Raw genomic sequence first — 12,192 nt, forward strand, 5'->3', positions numbered from 1 at the left:
GGTTATCTGCCTTGTTCAGGGGCAGAACGACAGCTGTTTATCTTGTCAGCTCAGGGATTCGATCTAGGAACCTTTTGATTACTGGCCCAATGCACTAGGCTACCTGCCACACAATAAAGTATATGTTTCTCTATAGATTCAAGCAACTCATCATTCTCATGTGAAGGAATGATTTGTAAATGGGATTTCCGGCCAAGGATGGTCCAGTTAAAAAAAGAAGAAAAAAAAGAAATGAATGAATGAATGATTTTTTAAACGGACCACCCTTGCCCGGAAATTCGTCACTCGTTCATCCCGCAATAATTGTGTTTTCAGCTACCGGTAGCTTGTGGGCGCTTTATTAGTGCTACTGTCAATTATGAGTGCATGTCTACGTACATTAAATATATAATTATTAATGTATGCCTAGTGTATGATAGCTAGCAAATTAATTAGATAATTTTAGTTTGCCTAGCTGGAACTTCTGTAGAAGGAAAATGTTTTACGATACGTGTTTGTGCCGTCATTTGCATTAGTTGCACAATTTAACTTATTTGTTTTTTATTTTATGTTGACTCCATATTGACGTTGAGGTTTACATTTTTGGCGGACTTTTCTTAACGGATGTACAATCGTTGAGAATTGAATTATGGGGAGCTTCAGGCCCCGGAGCGAACATAATTGTCTTATAATTGGCTTATGTTGCAACATTCCCTTGCTTGGCTAATCATTTGGAATGCCCGCCAAGATGGCGACGGGGATTCCCTCAAGGTCATAAGGCGATTGTAAGTGGAAGAGGGTGTGTCTTTAAAGTGTTTGAACGAAGTCCATGTGTGTTCTGTGCATATAAAACAAATTGATTTGTGAAGCAAACTGTTTAGGAGTCTATTGGTTTAATTTACTGAAGCAACCACTGCGTAATAGTTTAAGTAAACTTAGACATTTTAATTTGCTGTTCTAATACCACAAATTGCTTTTATCGTGTTTCAAATTGTCTCACCCAAACATTTCTGATTGAACTTTTGGAAAGCCTGTTCACCTACCAGCATATAAAATTGGCTTACTTTTTTCCCGAACAGGACAATGTCGTTACAACAGTGTAGTTTTGGTTATAAGTAACATTTAATTTGATATTGGGTCGGGTTCATTTAATAAATTAAATTGCTCTTCCTGGAAAATGACAGTAATAACAAGTGTACTGTAATGTTTTACTCATATACCAAAAGGAGGGACTTATTTTGACATTAAACAGAACGTTTGAAATGAGGTGTACGGGTCCGTGCAGCAGCATCATTGACAAGCCAATTCCGTTGCTATGTTTGCGGAATGTAAAATTAATTCAGAAATCGCACATTATTAGCGCGAGCTAGCTCGCCAGAAATCGATATTGCACGCGAAATGCAGAGCTGACAAATAACGAATTATCCAGTCAGTTTTTTTTTTAAACTCGTCAAATTGACAAAACGTCCTGTTTCGATATGGTAACTTGCTGGCCTGTGTTAGCAAGCGAAGATGGCTACTTTAGCCTGTTCTGCCAGAATGGTGACTGATATTCTCTGAAATATTTGAAATAAAAAAGTTTTTTTTTGTCGTGTCAAGTGAATGACAGATTGCAATAGCGTATGTGGTTATCTGATACGTAAAATACCTAACTAACGTTTCCATGCAATGTAAAATCTGGCCGGCGTCAGCAACGCCTAGGCACTGGAAGATCTTTGCATAACGACAGTCTTAATTCATTATTTTGTAACCTTAGCTAGCTAACATCGATATGGCCTAACTAGGCAGCCTGTCATGCCAGAAAAACCCATTTCACTTTTTACTTATTTTCTAACGTTAATCAGTCACTGCAAGTGATTTCAAATACGGATTGTTCAATAATTTAACTGGAATCAAACTAGTTAATTCAATGTAACGTTATATCCTATGTGGCCGCTCAGACTGTGGCGGAAGCTCTGTCTAAAAACGCAAGTACGCCTCGCAAGCGATACAGTTTTGGAAAAAATATGGAAGGTAACTGATATTAGTGAAAAATAATTTTCTAAAGACAAAATAACTATAGACTTTATGGATAGCGTTCCTACACGGCCATATTTCCATTTTACATCGCTTGTTTACAAAGTCGGCGACTACCTGTGCTAATTAGCTATCGGCATCTCAGAACACCTGTGTGTAATGGAAGGATGCCACAAACATGTTGTAACTGAAAAATTGTCAACTTTCAACTGTGTAAAGTAAGTGTATATTTTGCATTTCTGAAAGTGTGACATGAAAGTAGAGGGCTTTGCTTCTAGAACCGTACCGCAGTTGAGAATCTATTCACGTTTAATTCCTTGGACTTCTTTAGTATATTATTGGGCTCAATCAAGCATTCTGATTAACAGTTGTCACGGCTAACTTAGTTCTGATCGTTTGCCTCGAGAGTCTAAATGTGCCCATAAGTTACCTACCACCTTGGTCAGAAAGTGCCAGTTAGCTAACTGACCCAGAGGGTTATACTACAAAGCCGGTTCAATTAGTGACCTAGCCAGCTAACTTTGATAAACAACCAAACAGAACTATTGCTTTTCAGATTATAAGGAACATAATTTGCGTGTGTTTTGGGTTGTTGAGTCAATTAGACGATGCCCATTATAAACAACCACAAAAAATAATAGTATAACATTTTTAAAAAGTAATCTATTTAACCAGGTAGGCCAGTTAAGAACAAGTTCTAATTTACAACAGCGACCTGGACAAGCTAAAGCAAAGCAGTGTGACAAACACCACCACAGAGTTACACATGGGATAAACAAAACATACAGTCAATAACACAATAGAAAAATCTATACACAGTGTGTGCAAATGTAGTAAGATTAGTGAGATGAGGCAATAAATAGGCCATAATGGTGGAATAATTACAATGTAGCATTAACACTGGAGTGATAGATGTGCAAGTAGAGATACTGGGGTCCAAAAATAAATAACATGGGGATGAGGTAGTTGGGCTGTGTACAGGTGCACTGTTCAGTAAGCTGCTCTGACAGCTGATGCTTAAAGTTAGTGATTTTTGCAATTCGTTGGCAGCAGAGAACTGTAAGGAAAGGGGGCCAAAGCAGGACTTGCCTTTGGGGATGACCAGTGAAATATACCTGCTGGAGCATGTGCTACGGGTGGGTGTTGCTATGGTGACCAGTAAGCTGAGATAAGGTGTGGATTTGGCAACGAACAGGAAGCGAGGGCCAGCCAACGAGAGCATACAGGTCGCAGTGGTGGGTGGTATATGGGGCTTTGGTGACAAAATGGATGGCACTGTGATAGACTACATCTAATTTGCTGAGTAGTGTTGGAGGCTATTTTGTAAATGACATCACCAAAGTCAGGGATCAGTAGGATAGTCAGTTGTACGAGGGTATGTTTGGCGGCGTGAGTGAAGGAGGCTTTGTTGCGATATAGGAAGCTGATTCTATATTTCATTTTGGATTGGAGATGCTTAATGTGAGCACGGAAGGAGAGTTTACAGTCTAGCCAGACACCTAGGTATTTATAGTTGTCCACATATTCTAAGTCAGAACCATCCAGAGTAGTGATGCTAGTTGGGCGGGCAGGTGCCGGCAGCGATCGGTTGAAAAGCATGCATTTAGTTTTACTAGCATTTAAGAGCAGTTGGAGGCCACGGAAGGAGTGTTGTATGGCATTGAAGCTTGTTTGGAGGTTTGTTAACACAGTGTCCAAAGAAGGGCCAGAAGTATACAGAATTGTGTCGTCTGCATAGAGGTGAATCAGGGAATCACCAGCAGCAAGTGCAACATCATTGATGTATACAGAGAAAAGAGTCGGCCTGAGAATTGAACCCTGTGGCACCTCCGTAGACTGCCAGAGGTTCGGACAACAGGCCCTCCGATTTGACACACTGAACTCTATCTGAGAAGTAGTTGGTGAACCAGGCGAGGCAGTCATTTTAGAAGCCAAGGCCATTGAGTCTGCCGATAAGAATGCGGTGATTGAAAGAGTCAAAAGCCTTGGCCAGGTCGATGAAGACTGCTGCAGAGTACTGTTTTTTATCAATGGCGGTTATGATATTGTTTAGGACCTTGAGCGGGGCTGAGGTGCTCACATGGCCAGCTCATAAACTAGATTGCATAGGGGAGAATGTACAGTGGTTTTTGTAATGGTCTGTGATCTGTTTGTTAACTTGGCTTTTGAAGACTTTAGAAAGACAGGGCAGGGTGGATAGAGGTATTTAACAGTTTGGTCCTAGAGTGTGTCCTCCTTTGAAGAAGGGGATGACCGCGGCAGCTTTCCAATCTTTAGAGATATCAGACGACACGAGAGTTTGAACAGTAATAGGGGTTGCAACAATTGCGGTGTATTATTTTAGAAAGAGAGGGTCCAGATTGTCTAGCTCACCTGATTTATAGGGGTCCAGATTGTGCAGCTCTTTCAGAACATCAGCTATCTGGATTTGGGTGAAGGAAAAGCGGGGGGGGGGGGGGGGGCTTGGGCAAGTTGCTATGGGGGGTACAGAGTTGTTGGCCGGGGTAGAGGTAGCCAGGTGGAAAGCATGGCCAGCCGTAAAGAAATGCTTACTGAAATTCTCGATTATCTCCGATTTATCGGTGGTGACAGTGTTTCCTAGCCTCAGTGCAGTGGGCAGCTGGGAGGAGGTGCTCTTATTCTCCATGGACTTTACATTGTTCCAAAACCTTTTGGAATTTGTGCTACAGAATGCAAATTTCTGTTTGAAAAAGCTAGCCTTTGTTGTGTATATTGGTTGCATATCGCGGGGGGCTATTTGATGCTAATGCAGTAGGCCACATATTTGGACAAGTTAGCTGGCAAACTCATTGATCCTGCACTAGCTGGAGAGGCAGAATTGTTCACTTCTTACTGTGATGAGAGTATTGCCATATACAGTGCATTCAGACCCCTTGAATTTGACTACATTTTATGTTACAGCCTTATTCTAAAATTGGTTAAATTGTTTCCCCCCCTCAATCTATACACAATACCCCATAATGACAAGGCAAAAACAAGTTTAGGAATGTTAGCAAATGTAAATTATAATTTATAATTTTATACATAAGTATTCAGACTCTTTACTTTGATGTACCTTTGGCAGTAATTACAGATTAGTGTCTTCTTGAGTTTGACACAACAAATTTGTGTCAAACTTGGCACACCTGTATTGGGATTTTCTCCCAATTTCTCTAGATCCTCTCAAGCTTGGTCAGGTTGGATGGGGAGCATTGCTGCACAGCTATTTTCAGTTCTCTCCAGTGTTGTTTGATTGGGTTCAAGTCCGGGCTCTGGCTGGGCCACTCAAGGACATTCAGAGACTTGTTCCGAAGCCACTGCTACATTGTTTTGGCTGTGTGCTTAGGGTCGTTGTCCTGTTGGACATCTCACCTCTCTTCCTTCTCCTTTTTGAATCCAGGCTGCAACCGAACTCTGAGCCATGTCGTCACGCGTGTTGCTTCGGCAGCAGCTGATACGGGAACAAGCCCAGGAGCAAGAGCGACAGGAGGCCCAGGAGCAGGCCTCTGTGGCTCAGCTCAGGGCAACTGACTCCGCCCCTGCTATCGCTGTCACTCTGCCCCCAATAGCCGTTCGCCCTCTTTCCGCACAGGTGCCCGTGGAGGTTTTGAAGGTGAGGCTCCACTTCTAAAGGCTTCTCCAGAGGAACTACACCAGCATGGCTTGCTATACCATTAAATTGCTGCGTATAACCTCCATACTAAGTTGTCATTCTCTGTTCGCTGTTTGACTGACATGTTCTACATTTTCAATCTGATAGGTGCAGACCCACCTGGTGAACCCCACCAAGTTTCACATCCAGCAGTCTCAGAGGCAGCAGGTGAAGCAGCATCTCTCTGCCACCCTCTGCAATAAGGTGGCAATTCAGACCCTGGGTGTGTCTCCCTTGGCCCTGTCTAGCTCTGCCCCTGAGATGGATCCCATAGCCCGCAGAGCTCCCAACAGCTCCATGGCTTTACACAACCTGGGATCCAACAAAGAGGAGGTATGTCCCATGTGGTTCAGTTGGTAGAGCTTTTGTGTTCGATTCCCACGGGGGAGCAGTATAAAAAAATGTATGCACTCACTACTGTAAGTCACTCTGGATAAGTATGGCTGCTAAATGTCTAAAATGCAAATGTATGTAGTATGACTGAAGACCATTACACTGCAATACACCACTCACATTGGCTTGCAAGAAACATTATATAGCATATTACTTTCTCATGTGTTTTTGTTCTACCTTATGTTATTTTTAGTGCTACATTGATATTGATTACTGCATTGTTGGGTTTGGAACTTGCAACAAAGGCAAAGGGTGGCTACTTTGAAGAATCTCAAATATAAAATATATTTAAAAAATGTAAACACTTTTTTTTGTTTACTACATATTTCCATTTGTGTTATTTCATAGTTGTGATATCTTCACTACTATTCTACAATGTAGAAAATAGTTTTAAAAAATAAAGAAAAACCCTCCGAACCCTCAACTTTTGACTGGTACTGTATTTTCAATGAAAGTTTAGGCTAAATGTCTAGACTGCTGGTCACATATTTCTTAATTACATTTTTGTTTGTTCTGTTGGGACATGCTTGAGGTCTCACAACTAGGATGCGTGCCTTTGTTATCTTGCCCTTGTTGGCTTGGTGTCACAGTCTACTGTTAAATACTACACTGGCAGCTTATATATATATTTTTTTACATTTCAACTTTATTTAACCAGGTAGGCCAGTTGAGAACAAGTTCTCATTTACAACTGAGACCTGGCCAAGATAAAGCAAAGCAGTGTGACAGAAACAACAACACAGAGTTACACATGGAATAAACAAGCGTACAGTCAATAACACAGTAGGACAAAAATAAAGTCTATAGACAGTGTGTGCAAATGGCATGAGGAGGTAAGGCAATAAATAGGCCATAGTAGCAAAGTAATTACAATTTAGCAGAATAACACCAGAGTGATAGATGAGCAGATGATGATGAGCAGATGATTGGTTGTAAGTAGTGATACTGGTGTGCAAAAGAGCAGCAAAGTAAATAAAAACAATATGGGGATGAGGTAGGTAGATTGGGTGGGCTATTTACAGATGGACAATGTACAGCACAGCGATCGGTTAGCTGCTCAGATAGTTGATGAGTTAGTGAGGGAAATGTAAGTCTCGGAAGTCTCTTTTTATTGGGTGTTCTATGAAGCTGATAAGTTATTCTATGTATTGATTGGGGGTGTGTGTATCTTTCCAGATAGCTGTATCTTTTCAGTGACGATTTCATGACATTAATTGAATTGGGGCTACAGCTGCCTAGTACAGTATGTGGAAATGTATATTTATCAGTGTTTTTGTCCATTGCACTTGGGCTAATCCAATCATTCAGTGAAATGCAATTAACAACCAGCCTGTCATTCTTGGAATTATCTTGCTATATCTGTTGTCTTTGTTGATATTCTCAAACTGGAATTCGGTGGTGCTGTAGGAGTAAACATACACTTCTGGCACTTAACTAGGACTCATCAAGCCAGTGTTGTCTGGGTGGGGTAGCAACCAGGAGAGAGGAGAGTAGGACAAAGCATGCAGGGCATGGCAGCGTGTGAAGTTGGAATGGTGGACAATGTAAAGAGGGTTCTGAAAATTCTGCAACTATTTTAACAGTCAAGTTGTTATAGGGAAAGGGATTGAAGAGATTGCGCCCGGCATCGGAAAATTAGGAGTTTGGTTTTGCTTCAGGAGCATGGGGGGAAAAAAGCGAGAACATTGAGGTAAATCAATCGTGTTGTAAGGTAGCAAAATGGCATTGTTAAGGAGAATGGACATTTAGCCATTTATCAGGATTTATAGCCTACCTCAACACTTATCAGATTTGTTTGTTTCAAATGCGCTAATGCTTTTGGATAACTGTTAATCGAAGGTTCTACAAGGTTATTAGGCCTATATGAAATTGCGATGACTTGCTAGAAATTATGTTCTTTATAAGCCAACCAACCTGTGATATGGTAATTTAGTATCCTTATATAGTATCCAAATATAGTACAGTAATACAATATGGCCTAGCTTATACATGTTCTATTTCTACCAGGATAGTTCTTACAAGAGATGTTAGTACATAAACATGTTATTTTTTAAAAATATATTTTTTAAATACAGGGAACAGTGCACAGTAAATGTTTCAGTAAAAGTGTTGGTTTTTGCCAGCCGGCTAATTTTCAACCGCAGTCCCTGGGCAGGTTATTAAAAGCAACTACAATAACAATACCGACAAACAATGAGCAGTGAGCACATGCAGAGCAACATAAGACAAGCAACACATAGCACGCAGACAGCAACATAACACATAAAGCAATGAAACAAAATACATAAAAGCAGCAAAGAGTTTCCACACCTCACAAGCTACAGACAACATAAAGATTTTTTTTTATTTGATTTATTGGGAAAATAGGGTGTTGAACTACCATTATCTTTTTGTTTTGACAGTTATGATACTTAAATTAGTATTCTGGTACACAAAGGATAAGAAAATGTAAGACAATACAAATATGAATTAATTAATTTTAGTTTAATTCGTTTCCTTAAGAAGCTCATCCAGGTTGTTAGTATTCAACATTGTTTGCTTTGATGTTAATGCAGGGGTTTCCCTGTTTCTTACAGCTCCCCTGGAACCTCCTGGAAATTAACCATAGTCCTGGAATGGCAGCACCTACCCTCACTGTCAGCAACTCCTGCCCTGCGGATCTAACCCATATTAAAAGGGAATACTCTGGTATAGTCTTTTTCCTTTACTAGGCCCCTGATCCTTATTTTATATAGCTCTGGAGATGAGCATGTTTGTTTGGATTATACACTTCTTATGTAATGTCCTACGTAACTTTCCATTTTATTGAGAGGGGAGGGTTCAATTGTAACTTGTGTAAATGGCAAGATAATTGTTTTTTAGATTGCACGGCAGCACCTTTATAGTATATGTTATATTTAAGATGCAGATAACAAAGCGCGGGTGAAAGAGAGACAGAAGAAAGACAACCATAACCTCAGTGAGTCAAAGCTTTTTACTCACTTCTGTATTGTTCTTACCCCACTATGATGCTAGCCAACTCTTGTTCCTCTTGGAGTGGCAGTGAGTTTCATTTCTCAATCTCTTTGTCTGCATGGTTTCTCTTGACAGTTGAGAGGAAGCGGAGGTTTAACATCAATGACCGCATAACAGAGCTGGGGTCCATAATACCCAATTCAAGGGACTCGTGAGTTTGTCATTCTTTAATTCTTATTCAGGACATTTACTTTGGATGAATTAATCAGTTGTGCTATTCACACAAATTAATTCTAGGAAATCTCAATTACAGTTAATATTTTGGCCATGAAAAGCAATATTCAATTTGGAACAGATTTGATATTCCTCTTTAACAACCTTCTCTCATGGCTGTAGGGAGTTGCGCTGGAATAAGGGCACCATTCTGAAGGCCTCAGTGGACTACATCAGAAAGCTGCAGAAGGAGCAGCAGAGAGCCAAGGAGGTAGAGATGCGTCAGAAGAAGCTGGAACATGCTAACCACTGCTTGATGCTGCGCATCCAGGTCCGTTTTTGTAGAAAAAAGTAAGAAATGCTATCATAAAATGTATTTAGTGATTGCTACTAATGTTCCCTTATTTCTGTTATTGTTATTTTGTGAAGGAGTTGGAAGTGCAGGCTCAGCTTCATGGACTCTCCAGCTCGATGTCCTATGGGCTGAGTTCAGACCCCTCCTTCCTCCAGCAGCAGCACCTTCAGCAGGGAGGTCATATACTTGGGCCCAGAACTGGAGTGGCCTGCTCCCAAACCTTTCTCAGCCTGGGTGATGCAGACATGGCACAACCCATCCCTACCTCCTTCCTCTCTCCACCCTCCTCTGACTCCCCTGTGGGTGTGACCATAGGCTGCCCCCTCGACCTGGGCAGTCTGCGCTTTGCCGAGCTGGATGACCCCTCCAATGCTGGGCTGTTCCCAGGCGTGGGGTTGGGGGACATCGTCATGGATGAGGGGTGCACACGGTCCCCTGAGAGGGTGGACCCACTGTTTTTGTGTCACCAGGTGCCTCAAAGACCAGCAGTCATAGGAGCAGCTTCAGCATGGAGGAGGACTTGTAAAGGGTCTTGTTAGGGTCAAGCTGATCGAGAGAGAAGGGATTTAGGGAATGAGAGGGCTAGGGAAGGAGGAGGAGCACAGGAAAATAAGAGCCCCCAGTTAAAACACTGCATATGGCACTGGACTCTGCTTTAAAACAAACATCCAATTGTTTAACTAAACAGGACTTTGATCTGAATCATGCATCAGTACAAAATAAATGACAATCCTTTCCTCTCTTACCAAGTTTAATATCGGTCCCTGATCTTAGAAAAAGAAAACAAAAGCTTTTCAGTACATGAATCAATAGTAATGCAATCATTTTCAAATAGAAAATAGTCAAATTTGTTTTTGGATATGGATTATGGACATTGATTTTTGTTCTGTTTCTTGCAAGCCTCAACTCAACCCAGAGTTCCTTGTAGAGAAATTAAAGAGGAAATAGTGGTGGTTTAGTCAAGTACATTATTGGTCCTTATAGAGCGTATACTTTGTGCACTTTGCAACTTGTGTGAGAGCAATGAGGTTCTTGTATCTATTTAGTGAAACTGGCATGAACTACATAACGGGTGTGCTATTGAAATGGGATATTTTTTTACTGACTTGAATCAGGATTTGTTAGCTTAAAGTCTGTCTATTTTTACACATCTCAGAAGGTTTGTCTAACAGAAAATGTACCAAAGTAGTATTTATTAAAAATATGGCACATAGTGTTTGTGATATAAAAAAACAAACATATTTGATGACCTGTAAAAACAAAAGAAATCTAGATTTACTGTATCTTACATTTACTTTCAAAACATGTTGTTGTGACTTTTCCTGTTGTCTATGCATTTACTTTTAACGCTTTTGTCTGTTGAATGGTTGTACAGCTGATCAGTAACTCAACTAACAATGACCAAGAGAAGGAGAGAAGTAAAACAAAAGCTACTGCAGCCAGTTAGCCAAAGCAGGTCACCTTTCACAGAATGGTAATATATTTACGTCATTATATGGGTGTGTTATATATTGTTATATAGTAAATGGACGTATAGCTTTAACGTATGTTAATCTCTGAAACACTGCATGCTACATGTGTGTTTGTGTTGCAAAAACATGTACTGGGTTGTGTGCAGTAATCTATTTCTGAGATGGTCATTTGTGATGATATGATAATGTTGAATAAGATTTATATAGCTGGTTTCCAAGGCCAAGTCACATAGAGGCCAAGTCTAACTTTTTTTTTTTTTAACCTTTTATTTAACTAGGCAAGTCGGTTAAGAACAAATTCTTATTTTCAATGACGGCCTAGGAACAGTAGGTTAAGTGCCTGTTCAGATTTGAACCTTTACGTTACTAGTCCAACGCTCTAACCACTAGGCTACCCTGCCGCTACTTCCACTACTTTTTCCTTAGTCCTCTAATCTGAAAATGTGTATGGTCATGGGACTGTCTAACATTCCCCATGTTTTTTCCAGAGACTGAAATCTGTATATGGTTATTAACACTCCTCTTGCCTTCATACTCTTTCTTTAATTTGTATTGACAAGCTTTTCAAAGACAAGTACATTCATTACCTGTATATGTTTAGGAATATGTTTCCATGTCTGTTTTATCTATTGCCATTGATGCTTCCCAGATGCTTGTCATTCTTGAAACAATTGTGCCTTTCCTCCATGTCAAGGAAGATCCCTGCAGTGTACTCTCCTAACACAGGCTTTTTTTTTATGGAGATGAAAATGTTTGAGACAAACAATGCAATATCTGTCTGATTTATCTGTTTCTAATGCAAGTTGTAGTGTTTGTTTGTGTCAATTAATCCCTTAACAGATGGGTTGCCAACTGGCGATTTGACACATACAATTTCATTTTTTCATTCATTGTGACTTGAATGTAGCTGTGGTTTGATATGAGATCCTATAATTTGAATCATTTAGAAAAAAATATATATTTTTGTTCTGATTTTCAGTTATGGTTCTGCTTTTACTGGAATGCAAACCTCTAACAGCCTTAAAGGGAATATATTGTTGGACACCTTTTATATTTGAATGTGTATTGAATTACTATCTTTTTCTATGCTCAGATAAGTAACCTGTCTAAATCTACACTATTGTCAGGTGTGTTTGTTTATTTTAAACTAAATAAAA

General features: G+C 40.2%; 1 pseudogene; it reads left to right on the top strand.

Moving 5' to 3' along the window:
- The first annotated feature begins 407 nt into the window (after positions 1-407).
- Positions 408-12,192, top strand: LOC124003546 (annotated as a pseudogene).

Source organism: Oncorhynchus gorbuscha, linkage group LG18 (assembly GCF_021184085.1).
Source record: "Oncorhynchus gorbuscha isolate QuinsamMale2020 ecotype Even-year linkage group LG18, OgorEven_v1.0, whole genome shotgun sequence".
Lineage (NCBI taxonomy): Eukaryota > Metazoa > Chordata > Actinopteri > Salmoniformes > Salmonidae > Oncorhynchus > Oncorhynchus gorbuscha.